Source organism: Bos javanicus, chromosome 10 (assembly GCF_032452875.1).
Source record: "Bos javanicus breed banteng chromosome 10, ARS-OSU_banteng_1.0, whole genome shotgun sequence".
In the NCBI taxonomy this organism is placed as follows: Eukaryota; Metazoa; Chordata; class Mammalia; order Artiodactyla; family Bovidae; genus Bos; species Bos javanicus.
The window spans coordinates 83,482,218-83,503,593 of NC_083877.1; the positions used below are offsets into that span (position 1 = coordinate 83,482,218).

General features: G+C 45.8%; 1 protein-coding gene and 1 non-coding gene across 20 annotated transcripts in view; both read left to right on the forward strand.

The window, feature by feature from the left end:
• Window positions 1–21,376, forward strand: part of RGS6 (regulator of G protein signaling 6) — a 625,171-nt gene that overhangs the window by 482,359 nt on the left and 121,436 nt on the right. The gene's annotated exons all lie outside the window — the stretch shown is intronic.
• Window positions 9,065–9,136, forward strand: TRNAE-UUC (transfer RNA glutamic acid (anticodon UUC)). Its single transcript has one exon. It is a non-coding gene; the product is annotated as a tRNA-Glu (tRNA).

Sequence of the window (21,376 nt, forward strand, 5' to 3'; positions counted from 1 at the left end):
AATAAATCTACAAGTTTTCTTTCCTGCCCACTCATTTTTCCCCCTTTTATCTTTCGAACCAGCACAATTAGGATGTTAATTTAATCCACAGCAGGTCTAGGAACACTTTTAAACTGATGAAAAACCTTCACAAGCGACTTTTCGCTGTAACCAAGGTTTCCCTTGGCCTTCATTATTTGCCTCTGGAAAATACTATAAGTGACATCAAAAAGATTTCAGATCTTTACCTCTGGAAGGAAGAAATTAAGCAGTTATTCAGAACACCAATGATTATTAATTTAAAAGAAAGAAAATCAATTTCACAATCCCAGATCCTAGCATTTTTTCCCTAACTGGAGACACAGCCTGCTGAAGCATTGCCGCTTTCAAGAGCAACAGCGCCCCTGTGTGGTCATAATAAACATTGCGCCTCAGGAGTAATGGAGAACTCGGTGCCCAAAATCCTCCCAGCTAGGCTTCAACAGCACCTGAATGGAGAACTTCCAGAAGTTCAAGCTGGATTTAGAAAAGGCAGAGGAACCAGAGATAAAATTGCCAACATCCATTGGGTCATAGAAAAAGCAAGAGAATTCCAGAAAAACATCTACTTCTGCTCCATTGATTATGCTAAAGTAAATAAATATATAATATAAAAGATACATATCTTTATTGTATATTATAATAAAGGAGTAAAATAACTCAATGTGAGTTTGAGCAAACTCTGGGAGATAATGGAGGACAGAGGAGCCTGGTGTGCTGCAGTCCATGGGGTCGCAAAGAGCTGGACATGACTGAGGGACCTAACACCAGCAAGGTGCAGGAGGCCAAATGCAGTGGAGTCACTTATGAAGAATATGAAGAGGATTGGGAGAAAGGCCAGTGTGGGGACAGACGCAGGTGAGAATTGGAGGGATGCAGCTACAAGCCAAGGAACACCGAAGGTTGCCAGAAACCGCCAGAAGCCAGGAGGGAGGCATGGAACAGATTTTTCCCTCCCAGCCTCTAGAAAGAACCAACTCTGCCAAAACTCTGATTTCAAACGTCTGGCCTCCAGAAGGTGATCCTTCAGCCATGTTTTAAGTGAGAAAGACAACTTTGGAAGGATTCTTTCAGCAACCATTAGGGTCAGGGCTGGTATAGACCAGATTGTAAAATAGGCAGGAATCAGTCTCATTTACAGGGCCTTTGCTTTTCCACCCGTGTTCCATCCATGTAATATTTGCCTGTGTCTCATGCATATGCTGAATGGCCTTGGGCTGGCTTTCTCCTCTCAAGAGTGAATGGCTGCCCTCTAATTCTAAGACATAATATGACATAGAAATAACAGCAATTTATTCATGGCAAAATCCATGATTGCACACAAGTCAGGAGTAGGGTGCTGCTCCTTTCTCCTAGGAATTCGTAGACCAGTGGAAAGCTTCCTTCCTATCCACTCATTCACTCGGTGCTGGACTGGTCTTATGATGAGCAAAAGTAGAGCCTGTCCCTGTCTTCAGGTGGCTTCCAGTCTCCTGGGGATATTTATTCAGGCGATGAGGCCATACAGATGGCATTTCAGGCATGAGTTGGTTCCAGTAGATAAAGGTGGGAGGTCTTCTTGGGTTGCTGTCTGCTTGGGACTTTTCCTGGTAGGGCCTGGCGCTCTGTCTGTACCTAGACAAGCCTGTTTATCCCCCACGAAGGCAGACTGAGAGGTCTGTCCTGTACCGTCTTTGCTAGAATGTCCCAAGTACTATGGGCTCGAGTCCTTCACATTTCCTCCAGGGCACTAATTTGGGGGTGAGTCTTCTGAGAATTTATGATGGTTCACTTCCCCCCCAAAATTATGAGATCAAAAAACGTAAAGCATAACCAATAAATAGTCTGAGTCTTGCTCAGTTTTGAGATGGCAAACTGAGGACCTTGTGACTTTTCTTGAGTTGATGAGGTCCAGCCAATGGGCAGTCATCCTGAGATGCTGTTTGTTGGACTTTTGCAGTGAAAACCTTCAAACAAAGGGTAGTTCTTTCCTTGTTGAGATTCTGCGATTCAGAGGAACTTGAAAAAGTCCTAGGACATAGATAATGTCTGCCTTAACAACTTACTAATGAAATGAAAAATTATATCATAGATAATTCTTCCTTGGTATGGACCAAATGCTTTCTTTGGTGTCATTTCAAGCCTTTTCATTCGCAGATGTTCATATACCTATCTCCTTAGCATTATCCTGCTTACATAGATGTTGTTGTTTAGTCGCTAAGTCATGTCCAACTCTTGCAAGTCCATGGACTGTAGCCAGCTGGGCTCCTCTGTTCATGGGATTTCCCAGGCAAGAATACTAGAGTGAGTTGCCATTTCCTTCTCCAGGAGATCTTCCAGAACCAGCAATCGAATGCACGTATCCTGCATGGCAAGCGGATTCTTTACCGCTGAGCCACCAGGGGCACCTATATAGACATTACTCATCACAAAATGCCTTGAGAGCCAGGAACTGGAGTTCTGGGCAGCATCACTATAATCTCTGCTCAGAGTCGAAATATTCTGTGCAGTTGGTCTTTGAACAGAGTGGGGTCTGTTGGGGGTTTTGTTTATTTCAGTTCGTAAACCCTTCTATGACAGATGTTTTCATTCTGAGTTCAGCCCTATGCTTTAGATGATGCTTCCGTGTTTAACAATGCCTGGCATGCAGGAAACATCCAGTAAGTATTTGTGGAGTGCATGAGTTAATGAATTCAGCAAAAACTTATAAAAGTTCTTTGTCAAAAAGTCTTGACAATATTGCAAGCACATCAACAAATGCATAAACCATAAAAGAAAGTTGATATATTTGAACATAAAATATTTAAAAGCTCTAACTCTAGAGGCACCTTAAATGTACATGACAAATTGGAGGAGGGAGAGCTGTGTAGCACAAATTTCAGATAAAATGTTATATCCTTAATACTTAATGAGTTCCTATTGATAGATATAAAAGATAGGTACCCCAACAGAAGATACATATGGTCAATAACTGTATTAGAAACATTGAAATTTCACTTTAAAAAACAGAGTGATTGTCTGAAATGGGCTATCATTTCTCCCAGTCAGGTTGATGGTGATAAACAAGAATACTGGCTAGGGGTAGGGGAACGGGCACGTGTGTGCACTTCCAGAGAGAGGAGAATTGGGTTCAGTGTATCCTGAAGGCCAGTTGTATCGTAGAGTCTGAAGCCTTGAAAGTGATCCAGAAATTTCACTCGTAGAGATTTGTCTAAAGGAAATCATAGGAGGTATGAAAAATTGCTGTTTACCGCTTTATTGCTTATCATTGCCCGCCCCCCAAAAGTGGACAACTATTTCTTTGAAGGGAGCTAGATATAATATAAAACTAGAAAATTTTATTTTTAGAAAGAGATAACAGATGGAGAATCTAAGAGGGAAATTTTATGTGTGATTTTTATTTTCTTCCTTATGCTTAGCTGGCTCTTCTAAGGTTTTCACTGAAATAAAATATTTCACTTTTGTATTCACAAAAACATATTTTTACCTAAAATAAAAAATTAAGACTGCTTAGATAATAATATAATTATTACCAAGTGATATAACCCGTACTACTGAGCCCTTACCATAAGCCTTTGAGTTAACCTTTGATATAACCTTTGAGTTACATCAAGTCCTTACCATAATTCTCAGGGTTAAGCAAGGCAATTAGCCTTATCCCTGAGTGAGTGAGTGAGTGCGTGAAAGTTGCTCAGTCATGTCTGACTCTTTGTGACCTCTTGGACTGTTGCCCGCCAGGCTCCTCTGTCCATGGGCTTCTCCAGGCAAGAACACTGGGGTGGGTAGCCATTCCCTTCTCTAGGGGATCTTCCAGACCCAGGGGTCGAACCTGGGTCTCCTGCATTGCAGGCAGATTCTTTACAATCTGCGCCACCAGGGAAGCCCAGCCTTATCCCTCCATATGACAGAACTGAGGCTCTGAAAATGTAAATGGCTGTTTAATATCACACAGTCGATGAGTGAAGTCCAGGGTGCTGCACCCACAGCTCAGAACGTGCTTCCCCCTCTGTGGTCTGTCGATTGCTGTAGAACAAAAGTCCAAATGACCGCTAGACTGTTTTTGGCCTCCAAAGGTATAGAGTGAAGTGTTTTGTAGTTTTGGGAACACTTACTCAAGTGTATGCCTATTATATCATTAGTGTCAAGCAGACAATAAAAACATAATATTCCCATTTTACAGATGGGGAAGCTGAGGCTCAGGGATGTTCCATGACTTTCCCAAGGTTGTACACAGTAATGATGAAGCTTGGATTTAAACATGCTTTTAGTCCAAATCCCTTGCTCTGTCTACTTGAGTTTGGCGTAATAAGCTTTCTCAACATCTCTCAGTCTGTCCAGTTGTGTTTCTAGAGGTTTGTGACTGGCTTAAGTCATGCTTAAGTGCCCTTTCAATATGGTTGTCATGAGCTAACAAGGCTTTGGGCCTACCTTTGTGTGCCAGGTTGTATTTCTAAAGATGTCTGGAGTAATATCTTTGATCCCAGATGATCTTCTAGAACTTTGGTACCACTCCATCCCAAAAGATAGAGCCAGCAGAGTATAACACGGTGCTCATGTTAGCCAAGGCTGAGTCATAACAATGGCACACACCTCTGCCTTGTTTTCATGGGATGTTTGCTATTGGAGTGCAGTCACCATGCTGTAAGAAAGCCCAAGCAGCCCACAGAGAGGCCCACGTGGAAAGGAACTGAAGCCCTCAGCTTACACCCTTGGTTGAACCCCCGGCCATCAGAAAGAGCTAGCTTGCAGCCATTGTTCAGTTTCCACTTGAAATGTGCCCCTAGTAAAGCCACCTCAGCTGAGGCTGCAATGTGCAAAGTGAGTTGAACTCATCAAACTCTGCCCACATTGCAGATTTTCGAGCAAGATAAAAATTATTTTAAGCCATTCACTTTGAGGGCATTTTGTTAAACAGCAATAAAAGGCAGATACATGGAGAACTGAATCACTCTTTTAAAGTTAATTCTGTGTGAAAAACATATTCAAATTTTTTAAGTGCCTATGATGTGCCAGATAGTCTTTTCCAGGTGCTTGGGAGTATCAGCAAACAAAAGTGATAAAGATCCTTGCCCCTATGAAGCTTATATTTCAGTGGGGGTGGGGGGGACAAACTAGATAATAAGTATAATAAATAAGTAGCATCTAGTATGTGAAAAGGGATAAATGCTTCTGAAAGTTTAAAAGGTGAAACAGAAAGAATGAGGAGAGCAGATTTGGAGCAGTTGCTGTATTTACAGTGTGGTCATTAGTTATCTATGAGAACCATAGTGCAGGGGGAGAAGAGGTATACTCTGTTTGTAGGACAGATATTAAGTTAGCCTTCAAAATGCATTCCAGTACACATCAGGGACTTCCCAGGTGGTGCTAGTGGTGAAGAACCTGCCTGTCAATGCAAGAGACGTAAGAGACACAGGTCAAACCCTGGGTCAGGAAGGTCCCCTGGAGGAGGGCATGGCAACCCACTCCAGTATTCTTGCCTGGAGAATCCCATGGACAGAGGAGCCTGGTGGTCTGCAGTCCATAGGGTTGCAGTGGCCAACTGCTAGTCCTCAGAAAAGAAATATAAGAAACAAATATAACATGCTGGAAGCAAAGCCATATTATGAAGCAATTTAAGATATAATAGAAGTGACTTAAAGCACAAAGATATAGTGGGTATAATGGGAAAAAACACACAAAATTAAATGTGAACTAAGTCGCTGAAGACGAGGAGTGAGAGATGGAGTGAGAAGTGATGAGGGTCAGGAGTCCACCCTACTTGTCTAGCTTTAGACTTAATGGGTTTTAAAGGCCCATTTTTTCCACAAATGTTTATTGAGTGGCTACAGTCTTGGACACTGAGCTTGGCACAGGAATTTAGAGATGAATAAGACACAGGGCATCTCTACAGGTGGCTTGTGGGTAGTGTGAGGAGCAGGTACCTGGACAGGCAGCACAGTGCAGTGTGACAAGCAGTGTGATAGAGATAAAAGTGTGTGGGCTGTGGGACCACATGCAGTGGGGTGGGAGTAACATCTGGGCTGGGCCCTGAAGGCGGTCTTAATGGACCAGCATGTGCAAAGGCCCTGGGGTGGGCAGCGAGAGGCTGGAGATGTAGGCTTGGCCCTCTGTAGGTCCTGTTAAGAGTCCTGAACCTTTCCTGTCGAAAATAGGACTGCTCCCACTTGATTGGAGGCTGAAATGTGTTTGGAGAAGATGCGATATCCTAAGAGGGAAAAGGTGTTTAAGTATTTGCACAACCTTTAACAATCATTACCGTGTATTTTTCTAAATTCTGGGGCCCTGGAACAGAACCCTAGCCACCCCATTCAACTCCGACTCCACCTGGAATCTGTGCAATTTACAGACAGGAGGAGTAAAATGATTTGAATGTGAAGATCATTGGAGTAGAGGACAGGGAATTGAGAAGCCGACATATTCATTAGGTTTCCCACACAGGTAATGATGTCATCGAGAATAATAGCAGGATTTCGGGTAGAGAACAAGATGGTGATCCAGGCACCAAAGTCTTCCACAGATGAGAAGAAGTTAATAAGACTAGAGAGAGATGATAGACAAGAGGAGTAGAGAGGAAACTAGTAGTACAGATAAGCCTCAGATAATCAGAAATTTTTACATAAGAAAAGGAGAAATATCATAACACGCAAGATGATGCCTACTTTCCCTCTGAACCCCAAATTAGGTGGTGGAGGGAAGTGGCAGTAGGAGGAAGGGCACTGGAAACGTGATGATCCGTGTAGACCAGGAGATAGAGGGGCCCGTGTGTGCTTCTGTGAAGGTTATGCAGGAGCTTTATTCACCAGTGGAGCCAAAGAACAGAAGTTCCAGATATGGGCATGGGGAATGGGTCAGGGACCAATTAGGGGGAGAGTACGCTCAGATCAACATGGAGATGAACTGAAAAATTAATGGGGACCCAAGGCACTAGGGTTTTACCCACTGAGTAAGGATGAGGGGAAAGTAGCTGGTGTCAACATTTCTAATAGCTCAAATTATAGGTAATCTAACACATATTTGTGAGTTAGTTGGATGGACGGATGGACAGATGGATGGACAGATGAGGGGACTTACTTATCTCTGGAAGGCTCTATCTCACCCTTAAATGATGATGTTTCTAAGAGAACTCTGGCATGATTTGTTCTCTCCCAGGTCCTCATGGCATGGTGGAAGCAATGGATGGTCAAGGGGAGGCCCCATTGAACATTCTTAGCTCTCCCTGGAGACTGGTTTGTTCTTGAACTTGGCCTTACCAATCCTGGGGCTCTCTTCTGATTTTATATCCTAGGGCTTTCATGGAAGAAAGCCATTTCTCCAATGGTCATTGGAGAAATCCCCCCTGATGTCTTCTCTCAAAGGTGGACTCTGGGCATTTCAAGTGGAGGGAACCACGGAAACAAAGGCCTGAGGGCAGGAAGCCCAGATGTGTTAGGCAGTGTGTCCAGTCACAGGCTGAAACGGACCAACCTGCCGAGGTAGCTGAGGTCACATTGTGAGGGCCTTGCTTAGCTGTTGGCACCTGTAGCCTTGGAAATTCATTGGTCTCGAGAGAGAGTCAAGCTGCTTGGATTACGATATCCAACCCTACTTATTAAGACTCTCTCCCCCAATAGATTGCAAATTCTTCGTGGGGCCAAAAGTTTACTTCTCTTTGACCCAAATTAATCTCTCTGCAATCTAGTTACATTTCTCATGGTACTGTAGAGAACTTTGTATTTCTCTTTCTCCCTACCAGATGTTAGCACTTTGAATCCCTTCCAACTGCCTTCAAGTTTCCTGCCACCACTTCTAGGTCCTTCAGTGATTCAGACGGGGCAGGGGGAGGGGGGCTCTCCAAGCAGGTGTCTACCTTGCCCTCCAGTGTTGATCCCAGTTGGGCTACTTTTCCTCCTTTTATGCTGGTGGTGGTCCAGGAAATCTTTCTGCTTTTTTTCCCTTAAGACCTCACCCTGGTCTTGGCCTTGGATTTCCCATTCATGGAAAGAGCAGGAAGCATAAAGGATGTTTGTCATTTATTTTGGCTATCCAGCATCTGAATATCTTGCTTTGATTATGAAACTCCCAAATAATGAATGTCATGGGGCAGCGGGGAGGGGGGCGAAGACTACTCCCAACTATAGACAAAGGAAGTATTAGACATTCTCTTGTCCTGCGCTGGGTGCAGCCAGGACAGATAATGTGTTCCAGGCTCTGCTAGTCAGATGCGCCTCCCTCCCCTTGACTTTTACTTAGGAGCCAGAGATATAGGGGACAGAGTAATTTCCTCCCCAGAGCCTGTTCTGGGCCATGTGGATGGGCATTTTCCAGTTGCCTTGTCTCAGTCTAGTTTTCTAGTCTTCATCAAGGCAGACTCTGTAGAACTCTACATGGTGCAAGGACATGAGGGATGTCATTTAAGGAGAAAGAGACGGCTTTGTCCCTGGCCTCTCACCTTCCTGGGGAAGACATGTCTCAAGAAATGGGCAGCTCTGAGCTGGGGTCACGGCTACAGTACATAAGGGGAAACCTAGTGGAGAAGATAAGACATCCAAGACAGGGGTAGTGGAAGAAAGGTCTCGCATCATTGCCTTAACTAGAGCTATTGATCCATTTTAGTCTGTGTCAGGAATTATGGACTAAAAAGTCTTTCCTTTGTACAGTATCTCCATCATGCATCTCTGAGGACCCCACACTGCCCTTGTTTCTGTCCACACCCACCTTCTCCAGGTGAGCAAAACAGGAGAAATGTCTCCATCTCACTTTGGTTAAAGCATTTCTGCTTCCAGGGAGGGTGAGTGAGTGAGAGTCATAATCCTGAGGAATAAGCTGTGTGCACCCTTTACTGGATTTTGGGTTGTTGCTTACTTTAATGAAATTTATGTGACCCCAGAACCAGGCTTCTAGGAGTAGCCACTTGAAGCAGAGGAAATATTTAGTCACATTCTACAACTGCAACCCAAATATAATGGGAGCCAGTTGGTTACTCTAAAAAGGGAGTATCACAATTCAATCAGGATGATTGATCATCATTCTACCCTGGCTTATCTGCATCTGGGGAATAGAAGTCTTAGAATATAAGTGTCTCAGGAATTCCCTGGTGGTCCAGTGGTTAGGACTCAGCACTTTCACTGCTGGGATGCAGGTTCAAACCCTGGTTGGGGAACTGAGATCCCTCAAGCTGTCCAGGATCTAAATAAGTAAATAAAGATCTCATTCTTTTCCTTAGCTTTGCACCTGCCAATTCACCACACGTAGCTTGACTGTAAAAGAAGCGTTTACAAGGTAGAGGCTGTTTGCAAGGTGTTTACAAGGTTAAGTCAGAGATGATAAAGTGGTTTTCTGTAATGCAGATACTTTGCCACACTCTGTCTGTTTTCTCTGTTCCCTGTCCTAATTGCCTCTGGACAGATCATAGGTTGAAACTGGAAATGAATTCCTTCTCCCAGGCAGCTTGGGAACTAGCCACTCTATTTCTTATAGTTTGGTATAAGATAGTCCAGGAAGCCAAGCAAAGCCAAACTATAAAAGTCTTTGGGGACAAGAGAGCATCTTAAGTAGGATTTAGAGAAAGGGAAAGTATTAGTTGCTCAGTCGTGTCCGACTCTTTGTGACCAATGGACTGTAGCCCGCCAGGCTCCTCTGTCCATGGGATTCTCCAGGCAGGAATACTGGAGTGGGTAGCCATCCCTTCTCCAGGGGATCTTCCCAACCCAGGGATTGAACTCAGGTCTCCTGGATTGCAGGCAGATTCTTTACCATCTGACAGGATTTAGAAAAAACTCACCCTTAAATGGGAGAAGGCAATGGCACCCCACTCCAATACTCTTGCCTGGAAAATCCCATGGGCGGAGGAGCCTGGTGGGCTGCAGTCCATGGGGTCGCTAAGAGTCAGACACGACTGAGCGACTTCCCTTTCACTTTTCACTTTCATGCATTGGAGAAGGAAATGGCAACCCACTCCAGTGTTCTTGCCTGGAGAATCCCAAGGACCCGGGAGCCTGGTGGGCTGCCGTCTTTGGGGTCACACAGAGTCGGACACAACTGAAGTGACTTAGCAGCAGCAGCAGCATGCTGCCTTCTAAGGTATGTTTCCTCAGTGTGGATTCAATCCTGTTTTGAGAATACTTTTCTGTTCTGCTAAATGTAGAGAACCTTGCATTTGCGTAACAGTCCTGCCTGGCAGTCTGCTATTCCTGACCCCAACATCTATTTTTCCTTTCTGACTCAGTAATATGGTCCCTCTTTTGGCTGAGCATCCTATAACTCAGAATAAAACTATTTCCTAGGTTGTCAGATCACTGAATTCTAGTGTCTGAATCATGTGTGTATTCATTTCCCATCACAGCTACAACAAATAGAAATGGCTTAAAACAATACAGTGCAAATGTATTAGAGTGCTGGAGGTCAGGAACCTGAAGTGGGTCTTACAGGAGTAAACGTATTAGCAGAGCTACGTTCCTTCTGAAACTCTAGGGGAGAATCTGTGTCCGTACCCTTTCCAGCTTCTAGAGGTTGCCTGCATTCCTTGGCTCATGGTCACTTCCTCTACTTTCAAAGCCAGTAGCTAAGAAGCACTCTCTCCACCCCAACCCCTCTCTCTTCCTCTACCCTTCCCCAAGCACTCCTGTGAATACACACTCATGTGCAAGCCCACCCACACTTCTGCTTCTGGCATCACATCACCTTCTCTCCCTGACATTCCTATCTCTCTCTTATAAACAGCCTTATGACTACATTGGTCCCGCCCGGATAATCTAGGATAATTTCTCCATCTTGAGGGCCTTAATTTCATCTGCAAAGTCCTTTTTGCGTGGAAGGTAGATATTCAAGTTCCGGAGACCAGGACATGGACATCTTTGGGGACCCATTATTCTGTGTATCACAATATGTGAACAGAAAAACGGGCTTCCAGGAAATGTGCTTAATGGGAGGGGTCTCACCTGGGAAAGACACTCTCTAGCTTTCTGCTTTTCCTTCTACCCCCTGCTTGATGCTGAGATGTGATGGCTGGTACTTCAGTAGACATTCTGAAGCATAAGTTGACCTTGGGGGTGAAAACCAAGCACTTGGAGGGTGGAAAAGAAATGTCAAACTGTGGATTCCTGAGGATCCTATGGAGCCACCTCCAGACTTCTTTTACCAAATACCTTCTATCTTGTTTAAGCCACTATTATTTCGCTTGTTTGTTTTCTGGAATGTAGAGCTGAGCATAGTCCCAATTCCCCAAAATTATACACGACTCTCTCCTTAATGAACTCCAAGTCTGGGTCTCTCAATCTACTACCCTCCCCAAAGCATGGATATGACCATTGCTGAGAAAATATTTTAATAAAACAGACTGTTTTTTATCATGTTATTTGATCAGACACCAGCCTTTAGTTCAGTCTGTATGCTGAGCCATACAACCTCAATAGTTGCCAACAAAGCAACTGACAAGGAATTAATCTCCAAAATAAACAAATAGCTCAAGCAGCTCAGTATTAAAAAAAGAAATGACACAATCAAAAAATAGGGCGAAGATCTAAATACACATTCTTCCAAAGAAGACATACAGATGGCCAACAAACATGAAAAGATGCTCAACATCACAAACTGTTCAGTTCAGTTAGTCAGTTCAGTCACTCAGTTGTGTCTGACTCTTTGCAACCCCATGAATCGCAGCACGCTAGGCCTCCCTGTCCATCACCAACTCCCAAAGTTCACTCAAACCCATGTCCATCGAGCTCGTGATGCCATACAGCCATCTCATCCTCTGTTGTCCCCTTCTCCTCCTGCCCTCAATCCCTCCCAGCAACAGAGTCTTTCCAATGAGTTAACTCTTCACATGAGGTGGCCAAAGTACTGGAGTTTCAGCTTTAGCATCAGTCCTTCCAAAGAACACCCAGGACTGATCTCCTTTAGAATGGACTGGTTGGATCTCCTTGCAGTCCAAGGGACTCCCAGGATTCTTCTCCAACACCACAGTTCAAAAGCATCAATTCTTCGGCGCTCAGCCTTCTTCACAGTCCAACTCTCACATCCATACATGACCACTGGAAAAATCATAGCCTCGACTAGATGGACCTTTGTTGGCAAAGTAATGTCTCTGCTTTTGAATATGCTATCTAGTTGGTCATAACTTTCCTTCCAAGGAGTAAACATCTTTTAATTTCATGGCAGCAATCACCATCTGCAGTGATTTTGGAGCCCCCAAAAATAAAGTCTGACACTGTTTCTACTGTTTCCCCATCTATTTCCCATGAAATGATGGGACCAGATGCCATGATCTTCATTTTCTGAATGTTGAGCTTTAAGCCAACTTTTTCACTCTCCTCTTTCACTTTCATCAAGTGGCTCTTTAGTTGCTCTTCACTTTCTGCCATAAGGGTGGTGTCATCTGCATATCTGAGGTAACTGATATTTCTCCCAGCAATCTTGATTCCAGCTTGTGCTTCCTCCAGCCCAGCGTTTCTCATGATGTACTTTGCATAGAAGTTAAATAAGCAGGGTGACAATATACAGCCTTGACGTACTCCTTTTCCTATTTGGAACCAGTCTGTTGTTCCACATCCAGTTCTAACTGTTGCTTCCTGACCTGCATATAGGTTTCTCAAGAGGCAGGTCAGGTGGTCTGGTATTCCCATCTTTTGAAGAATTTTCCACAGTTTATTGTGATCCACACAGTCAAAGGCCTTGGCACAGTCCATAAAGCAGAAATAGATGTTTTGCTGGAACTCTCTTGCTTTTTCGATGATCCAGCAGATGTTGGCAATTTGATCTCTGGTTCCTCTGCCTTTTCTAAAACCAGCTTGAACATCTGGAAGTTCACGGTTCACGTATTGCTGAAGCCTGGCTTGGAGAATTTTGAGCATTACTTTACTAGCGTGTGAGATGAGTGCAATTGTGCAGTAGTTTGAGCATTCTTTGGCATTGCTTTTCTTTGGAATTGGAATGAAAACTGACCTTTTCCAGTCCTGTGGCCACTGCTGAGTTTTCCAAATTTGCTGGCATATTGAGTGCAGCACTTTCACAGCATCATCTTTCAGAATTTGAAATAGCTCAACTGGAATTCCATCACCTCCACTAGCTTTGTTCATAGTGATGCTTTCTAAGGCCCACTTGACTTCACATTCCAGGATGTCTGGCTCTAGATGAGTGATCACACCATTGTGCTTATCTTGGTCATGAAGATCTTTTTAGTACAGTTCTTCTGTGCATTCCTGCCACCTCTTCTTAATATCTTCTGCTTCTGTTAGGTCCATATCATTTCTGTCCTTTATCGAGCCCATCTTTGCAAGAAATGTTCCCTTGGTATCTCTAATTTTCTTGAAGAGATTTCTAGTCTTTCCCATTCTATTGTTTTCCTCTATTTGTTTGCATTGATTGCTGAGGAAGGCTTTCTAATCTCTCCTTGCTATTCTTTTTTTTTTTTAATTTTATTTTTAAACTTTACAATATTGTATTGGTTTTGCCAAATATCGAAATGAATCTGCCACAGGTATACATGTGTTCCCCATCCTGAACCCTCCTCCCTCCCCATACCACTCCTCTGGGTCGTCCCAGTGCACCAGCCCCAAGCATCCAGTATCGTGCATCGAACCTGGACTGGCGACTCGTTTCATATATGATATTATACATATTTCAATGCCATTCTCCAAAATCATCCCATCCTGTCCCTCTCCCACAGAGTCCAAAAGACTGTTCTATACATCAGTGTCTCTTTTGCTGTCTCGTATACAGGGTTATTGTTATTATCTTTCTAAATTCCATATTTATGCGTTAGTATACTGCATTGGTGTTTTTCTTTCTGGCTTACTTCACTCTGTATAATAGGCTCCAGTTTCATCCACCTCATTAGAACTGATTCAAATGTGTTCTTTTTAATGGCTGAGTAATACTCCATTGTTTGCATTCAGATGCTTATATCTTTCCTTTTCTCCTTTGCTTTTCACTTCTCTTCTTTTCACAGCTACTTGTAAGGCCTCCTCAGACAGCCATTTTGCTTTTTTGCATTTCTTTTCCATGGGGATGGTCTTGATCCCTGTCTCCTCCTGTACAATGTCACACACCTCCGTCCATAGTTCATCAGGCACTCTGTCTATCAGATCTAGTCCCTTAAATCTATTTCTCACTTCCACTGTATAATCATAAGGGGTTTGATTTAGGTCATACCTGAATGGTCTAGTGGTTTTCCCTACTTTCTTCAATTTAAGTCTGAATTTGGCAATAAGGAGTTCATGATCTGAGCCACAGTCAGCTCCCGGTCTTGTTTTTGCTGACTGTATAGAGCTTCTCCATCTTTGGCTGCAAAGAATATAATCAATCTGATTTCAGTGTTGACCATCTAATGATGTCCATGTGTAGAGTCTTCTCTTGTGTTGTTGGAAGAGGGTGTTTGTTATGACCAGTGCGTTCTCTTGGCAAAACTCTATTAGTCTTTGCCCTGCTTCAGTCTGTATTCCAAGGCCAAATTTGCCTGTTACTCCAGGTGTTTCTTGACTTCCTACTTTTGCATTCCAGTACCCTATATGAAAAGGACATCTTTTTTGGGTGTTAGTTCTAAAAGGTCTTGTAGGCCTTCGTAGAACCGTTCAGCTTCTTCAGCGTTACTGGTTGGGGCATAGGCTTGGATTACTGTGATATTAAATGGTTTGCCTTGGAAGCAAACAGAGATCATTCTGTCGTTTTTGAGATTGCACCCAGTATTGCATTTCGGACTCTTTTGTTGACCATGATGGCTACTCCATTTCTTCTGAGGGATTCCTGCCCACGGTAGTAGATATAATGGTCATCTGAGTTAAATTCACCCATTCCAGTCCATTTTAGTTCGCTGATTCCTAGAATGTCGACATTCACTCTTGCCATCTCCTGTTTGATCACTTCCAATTTGCCTTAATTCATGGACTTAACATTCCAGGTTCCTATGCAATATTGCTCTTTACAGCATCGGACCTTGCTTCTATCACCAGTCACATCCACAGCTGGGTATTGTTTTTGCTTTGGCTCCATCCCTTCATTCTTTCTGGAGTTATTTCTCCACTGATCTCCAGTAGCATATTGGGCACCTACTGACCTGGGGAGTTCCTCTTTCAGTATCCTATCATTTTGCCTTTTCATACTGTTCATGGGGTTCTCAAGGCAAGAATACTGAAGTGGTTTGCCATTCCCTTCTCCAGTGGACCATATTCAGTCAGACCTCTCCACCATGACCCGCCCGTCCTGGGTGGCCCCACATGGCATGGCTTAGTTTCATTGAGTTAGACAAGGCTGTGGTCCATGTGTTTAGATTGGCTAGTTTTCTGTGATTATGGTTTCAGTGTGTCTGCCCTCTGATGCCCCCTTGCAACACCTACCGTCTTACTTGGGTTTCTCTTACCTTGGACGAGGGGTATCTCCTCACCACCACCCCTCCTGACCTTGAACATGGAGTAGCTCCTCTTGGCCGTCCTGCACCTGCACAGCCTCCGCTCCTTGGACGTGGGGTTACTCCTCTTGGCCGCCACCCCTGACCTTGGGCATGGGGTAGCTCATCTCAGCCTGTTCTCTAACAAACTGTTAGAGAAATGCAAATCAAAACTATAGTGAGGTATCACCTCACACCAGTCAGAATGGCCATCATCAAAAAAATGTACAAACAATAAATGCTGGAAAGGGTGTGGAGAAAAGGGAAACTTCCTACACTGTTGGTGGAAATGTAAGTGGTTCACTATGGAGAACAGTATACTCAAAAACAGAATACTCAAAAACTAAAAATAGAACTGCCATATGACCCAGCCACTCCTGGGCACATACCCAAAGAAAACCATAATTCAAAAAGATAACACTCATCCCAGTGTTCACTGCAGCACTCTACAATAGCCAGGACATGGAAGCAACCTAAGTATCCATCAACAGAGGAATGGATAAAGAAGATGTGGTACATGTATACAATGGACCATTGCTCAGTCAAAAAAAAAAAAAAAGGGAACAAAATCGTGCCATTTGCAGAGACATGGATGGACCTAGAGACTGTCATATAGAGTGAAATAAGTCAGAAAGAGAAAACCAGATGTCGTAGAATTTGGGTTATATGTGGAATCTAGAAAAATGGTACAGATGAACTTATTTGCAGAGCAGAAGTAGAGACACAGATGTACAGAAATGAAAGATTGGATTGATATATCCACTACTATGTATAAAATGGATGGCTGATGAGAACACACTGCGGAGCTCAGGGAACTCTACTGTGCTCCGTGGTGACCTAAATGGGACGGAAATGGAAAAATGGGGGGATACATGTATACATATAACTGATCCACTTTGCTGTACAGCAGAAACTAAGACAACATTGTAAAGCAACCACACGCCTGTAAAAATTAATTGTAAAATTTTTTCTTTATTTTTTGTGCTTGTTTTCTATGTATTATTTGTGTGAAAAGTATTGTAAGCCTATCACAGTACAATTGGCTAACTTTATCTAGGCTAACTAGTTATCTAGGCCAACTAGTTATCTAGGCCAACTTTGTTGGACTTAACGAACAAATCAGACTTATGAATGAGCTCTTGGAACGGAACTCATTTGTATGTCAAGAACTTACGGTACAAGGTTTCTCAGTTTGAAACATGTTCTCTGAACAAAAGCCAGCTTCTCTTGGTCTGGAGCTGGTGGAAACGAAATGAGGCTTGTCCACTACAAAGACGGCATTCCTCCCCAGAGTCTATAACCCCGGGTGGGATGTGAAGCTTGACGTCACTCCCGGGCTGTGTTCACCCAGCAGAGCTCAGCCATGGGCCAGCTCCAGAGCCCCCACAAGATGCTTTCGGGGAACTTAGTGACCAAAAAGCCAGAAAGCAAGTTTTTAAACTTAGTTATAAACCAGAAGAGAACACAGGAACCCTTAGCTGCCTCTCTGGCTTGGGCGCTGGGCAGAGCTGTCAGGTGCTGGGGTACTGGGGAGTGTCGACTTTCCCCTGAATCATGACGTGAGCAGGAAAGGGAGGTAGCTGGAAGGGTGGGTTCCAGGAGGAGCCGGCAGAGGGTCCGGAGTTGGAGCTCATTTATCCTGCTGTCTCGCGAGGAAGACGCATCACTGGATAAGTCACATAAGAGAGAAGCCCAGCACTCAGGGTAATAGAAGGCATTCCAGAGTGAGAAAGGGCAGGCTTGGGTCCCCAGTCAGCCATGCCACTGCCAGGCCCAGGGTTTGGTTCCAAAGCCCTCTCTTCTCTGTCTACATGTTCTCCTCCAGTGATCTCACCCAGCCACCCTCCTTGAGGTACATTCTACCCACCAGTGACACCCAAATACAATCCCAGGTCTGCTCTGTCCCTGAAAACTCAGCCTCCTATGTCCACTGACAGACTCAACATCACCACTTGGATGGCTGCTGTATACATCTGATTCAGACAAAACATGGCCAATAATGAACCCGGGTTTCCTCCCCAACCTGCTTCCCCATCTCAGGTAGGCTAAGCTCCACCTGCATCCAGTTAGTCAAGCTAGAAACCAGAAGTCAAGCCTGACTCCTCTTGTTTCCATACTCCAGGCCCCATGCATTCAAAGGGGACCAGGAGCCCTGCTTCTGAAACAGACCCAGGCCCCATTTTGCTCCTTTCCATCTCATTGCCGCCAGGGAGCCCAGCCCGCATTAGATTTCTTCTCAAAACCACAAAAAATGGCTGCTGGCTGGTCTCCTGCTTCTCCTTCCCCTCTGCAATCCCTTCTCCACGCAGCAGCCAAAGCAGCCTTTAAAAACGCACAGACCGCTCCCCTGCTCCAGCCTTCCAGAGACTTCCAGGGGGTGCAGCCCCTCCGTCTCCCATCACACCTCCAGTTGCCTGCACTTTCTTCTGCTTGTTCCCACCTCACTGCTCTTCATCCAGATGCATCATCTTCCTGCTCTCAGGCCTCCATGTAAATGTCACCTCGCCCACCTCCCAGTCTTCACAGCATCCAGGCCCCTCATTATCTCACTTTTTTCTTACCTAAATGGAGTTAGGGATTTCAGGAGGAAAGACCAGGGCAGGGAAGGTGGGCAGTGTAGCTTGACTGCCACCAGCTTCCCCATGGACTGGTGCTCCTGTTTCTTGCTGACAACTTGTTATCCAAGGCCCTCGCCAGCCCTCAGCAGGGTCAGGACACATAGTCCTCTGCCCAGCTCCTATCACTCCTGCCACTGCTGCTGTTTCATGGTCATCAACACCCACCGCCCGCCGCCCCAGACAGCCCCGCTCTCAGCCCCGAGCACTCAAGGCTGTCCTTCAGGGGAAAGTCAAGGGGGAGTAGTCCGTGGAGGCAAGATGGCAGCAGACCCCAGAGAAGCCCAAGGCGACACCCTTCCCTAAAAGATGATGGCGAGCAGAAACAATGGTGGTGTCCCACACATGAGTCCCTCTGGGTTTGGGGCACCTTGCTGAAGGCAGCTGAGCAGCGATCTGGGATGGTGACCAGCAGCAGAGGCATGAGGGATGCAGGCTGACCCAACAGCATATCACTTCCTGAGGTCAACTGCAGGCAGAGATCAGGGCACCACTGGCAGTGGCCATGAGGCCCAGGTTGAGGGAGGGATCGAGGGGAAAGGCCAGCATCCTGATGCCAGGAAAGCATGAGCTCATTCCCCGGCAGTTCTGACATCATCTCCCTGCAGCTCTTTAAGCCTGGTTCTTTTGTGATTCACGCGTGACTCTCAGCCCCTGGTGTCTGGCTCAGTGCTTCACATATAAGTGATGCCCGAGCATGTTGTGACTTTTGCCCTTCAAGACTCTGTCCCCTTTCACAGAGACTTGCTGTTCAAGCCTGCATGTAAATGCTAGCTGCCACATGGTACTGTTGGTGTGATTGCTCTGGATGGCTTTGTTCTTGGCTCTACATCTAATACTCTCCTCCTTAATCTTTTCTGTTTCTCACTGATGCTAAGCACCTCCTTCTTTGTGAACTGTCTCCTGAAACTGGGTGGGCTGGAATTACATACTCTTTCTGTGGCCTATGAACACTCCCCACCAATACTGTAGTCCGGCCCTTGTAGCCCACGTGTGCACTTTTTTGTTTAAGAACAGAGCCATCTTATAAATCACTGCAGATAAAGGAACGAGAGTGGTCCAATCGGTAGGAATAGCAATAATAATAATGATGATGATGAAGTCAGCCCATGCTGATCATTTCCTCTGTGATGAAGGACACATGTTGAAGCTTCTACAGGAATTATCCCATGCCTCCTTCTCAGAAGGTGCTTTTATCATATCCTAGAGAAACTGAAGCCTATAAAGAGTACAGCACATCCCCAAGGTTGCAGAGCTGCTGGGAGGGGGAACCCAGACTCAGACACAGGATTCGGAGTCATGGCCCACCCTGGTGGTAGACGCCAGGATAAGGGCTTGGCTGTAGCTGGGATGGAGGAGAGATGTTGGGGTCCCTTGGGGTTCTGTTTTGCCTCAGGAACTTCAACTTGAACTGGGAGTAGATCTTCTACTGATGGAGAAGTTTCCAGATCAGTTTTTAAAAGTATGGACTCATTCATCTGAATGAAACAGAGAAGCTTGAAAGATGGAAGCTAGAGCCAGCTCTGAACTGTCTAGTCTAGGCCTGCAACACAGGCTGGGGGAGGAGCCAGGAGGAAGGCTTGGTTCCACCTAAGGCTCGCTGCCCAGGAGGTGAGCTCCAGGCCAGACTCCACTCAGGGCAGACGGAGGTGTGCCATCAGCTGTAAGAAGAAAGGAACCAGAACTCCCCATGGATCGGGGTGCCCACCTCCATTTAAATACTCATAACACAGTCTGGGGTAGATTCTGTGATGGACCCATTTTGCAAGTGGGTAAACTGGGTGTCAAGGTGGTTGAATAACTCATCCAAGGTGATCAGCTAGAAGGGGCAGAGTCAGGATATGAACCCAGGTCTGTCTGATGACAAAAACCAACAGTGCTCCAGGAAGCCAGAGCTCCAGGGCCCCGGAGCTAAAATGAGTGCAACACGGATTCAGTCTTTGCCCAGGCACCTGTGTGTCCCAGACTCCGCTTGAAACCTGGTCTGCTCACACTCCCTGCTGAGCACACCTTGCCCTTCCCGAGGTGATGGCAGGTGTCCAGCAGCACTTTGCAGACGTAAGTCTTAGATCAGTGCTGTGGAAGCGTGTCAGCATTATCCCCAAACAGTGCAGTCAGATGGATCAGATTCCAGGTAAAGTGATTGCAGCCTGCACACCTGGGCGTCACAAAGACTGCTTCTCCTACTCCCTTCCAGAAAGCCTGAGCCTTTTAGATTAATTTCAATATCCTCAGACCACATTTCAGGTTCAAAGGCGCACAGATGAGGTGACCAGTAGACAGCACCTGCCCCGACACCGTCCAGCCTTGGGACCCCTCCAGCCCTCCTGGAAAGGAGCCACAGTCCTCAGAACGTTTGTCACGCTCTCTCCAATGTGGCTAGTGGACACCTGGCATGAGCTCACTTCTCCCTCAAAGCTGCAAATATGCTTGTCTGTTTTTCATTTCTGCCTTCGGATGGGGCGGAAGGCAGGCCTGGGCGGCAGCCACCCTCAGAAAACAGGGGCTACCCGCCCCCCAACAGAGGCGGAGATCCTCAGTCTCCCTGTGCGAAATGTATAATATGTGTAGCACAGCCAGCCTCCCCTTTAATAAGCTGATCGTTGAGCTAAATCCCGGGTGTGCACCTCCCCGCCCTGGACGCTTTTGATTGACAAAACTAATCTCTCCTCCACCCCCACTTCTGCCGCCGCCCGCATCCTCTTGCAAATCATGTACTCGGCGGGTGACAATTAGATAGAAGACTTGGGATTCGGACGCGGAGGGTTATGAGGTTATGAATCAATGGTGGGGGCCCCGGGTGAGATAACAAACCGGGGGGAGCCCGGCTCAGACACCTCACCACAACCCTCAGAGCTTCCCAGTTGATTTATGAGTTGGTAATAACCTCGCCCGGTCTCCTGCCCCCTATTATTTTTCATAATGCATGGGAAGCAAGCGGGGAAGGCGGTCTGAGCCGGGGGTGGCGTGGGGGGGTGGGGGGAGCAGGCAGGAGAAGGCCCACCAGGGGGTTCCCCGTGGCTGGCTGTCTTTCCCACTGTGGGTCGCTGTGGGGCGCAGTTGCCACGTGCCCATGGAGGTGGGCAGGCCTATGTGCCTGGCCTGGAAAGAAGACACCAGGGAGGTGGGCCCGGCCCGCCCTGGTTTAGGGCTGAAGAAGGCAGTGATGCTTGGGTATTACCGGCTCAAAATCATCGGTCTGTGTGTCTGGATTTAATTGCTCCAAACTGTTCAAGTCAGACTGGCACAAAAGCCTCCTGTTAAGAAGGGAGAATCAATTCGAAGCCAGTCGCAGGCAGTGTGAACTCCGCAGCCAGAGAGCCGGGGGGCCAGCGCAGGGCAAGGACAGAGGAGGGAGGAGGGGGTCTTTCAACCTGAGAAGAGCATTGAAGACCACCTTTCCTTC